This window comes from Triticum dicoccoides, chromosome 5B, assembly GCF_002162155.2.
Source record: "Triticum dicoccoides isolate Atlit2015 ecotype Zavitan chromosome 5B, WEW_v2.0, whole genome shotgun sequence".
Taxonomy (NCBI): domain Eukaryota; kingdom Viridiplantae; phylum Streptophyta; class Magnoliopsida; order Poales; family Poaceae; genus Triticum; species Triticum dicoccoides.
This window is the reverse complement of record NC_041389.1, coordinates 71,041,386-71,043,219: the sequence shown is the minus strand read 5'-3', so window position 1 is coordinate 71,043,219 and position 1,834 is coordinate 71,041,386.

Genomic DNA, 1,834 nt, shown 5'->3' with positions numbered 1-1,834 from the left:
ATATATATATATATATATATATATATATATATATATATATATATATATATATATACACACACACACACATGGAGGCATAATGCACAAGTGCGTAAATTTTCAGGACGAAATACATTGAAGTGAACATCCTTGTTTACTTGTACAATTTTTGAATTTTTTAAAATTGAAAAGTTTGAATTTAGATTTGTTTTTTCCAAAAAATCCGTCCTCCGTCGAGGCCGAGAGCCAAAACGCCTCACTCATCCCCACTATCTTATTTCTTTTAACATTCAGCATATCCAACTCATCAGATATGTCCAACACATGCCACCTCTCATTTAGATGCATATGCAAGCCATCCACATCATCAAGCGCATGCAATCAATCAACTTTCCATCACATGCACGCTCTCCACATCATCAAACGCTCATATAACTATTTAACTTTTCAATTTTCATTTTCTACCACATGCAAGCCCTCCACGTCATCAAAAGAACATGAAACTCTCCACATCATTTTTGATAAGTTCATTGCTAAAAAAAATTGTAGCAACGAGTGGGGCGTTATCTAGTTTCTATAACACCATACAACGAAATAGGGGCAAAACCGAGTAGGTTTGAAAATTAGGGGTAAATATGAGTAGTGGTTCGAGTTAAAGGTTGAAATGTAAATGCCCCTAAGAAAAAGCATGCAGGACATTTCAATTGGCCTTTTTGCAGCTCTCCCTTTCTAGGCAGAGGGATTGATCGGCTTGACAACATGATGAACAGGATGATTGCGGCAGCGCCGCCGTGCTCGGTTGCATAGCCACTGATTTGTGGAGAAAATTGGATATTTATCACTTTAAACATTGGGCTTCACAAAAATGCCACCCTCAAGATTGGTTTCTTAAAAATGCCATCCAGATCATAGACCTCTTGATTATCATGCCATTTCCTCCCTTTCCCACTTTTTCCTTTAGTTTTTCCATTTATGCACATATGAAAGGACCAAAGTGCCCTTGTCTCTCCAAACCTCATCTGGGAAGTAGGCGTGGCTGGATTTGTCACGACTCACGATGGAATATGCTCCGATGCTGTTGATTGCTCGCCGCTGTAGCTTGGCCATGCGTGCACGTGCCGCTGAAGCCCGCCCAGGCCTGCTCGCCGCCGCACCTCATCCTCGCCTACTTCCCACCATTCTCACCCATCATGCATGCGCCATGGCTGCTCGCACTGTGATGAGCTGAATTGTCCGGCCAAAGAGTGATTGCCCACCTAGGACAAGCTCCACATCTCGCTCCCTCTCCATACCAACGGCGCTAGTCCTCTGGAGCCGGTGGTCGACGTGTGCCAGCTAAGGGCGGCAGATCGGCCGGAGCTGGTGCACAACCTCCGCTTGCTCCGATACCAACGCGGTAGGATGGACAGGGTCGACGTGAGGCAGTTGGACTGGATGCATAATATATATAGCTAACTCAGTTGCAGATATACAAGGTATAGTTTTGTAAATTAAAGGCTTAATTCAATACCGCACAGAAGGATTGCGTTCCATGCCGGTGTTGCGGCACTATGGGCCGTGGCGTCCAGGTGATTGGCGTCAGCGACGTCCAGGGAATAGGCAGCAAGGCGACGTCGAGGTGATTGGCAGCGGGGTTCAACGGCACCTACAGCCAGGCGATCGGTGTTGGCGGCGGCGTGTAGGCGATTTGTGCCTGCGCACAATGTTATCGGTCGTTTTCTTGGCTCAGCGAAGCAACTTTGGCTGCCTACACGATGCAATCAGGTACATGTACACATCTAGGGGTGGTCTGGTCCTTTCAGGTGCGGATAAATGGAAAAAACTACAGGAAAAACTGGAAAAGGGAGGCAATGCG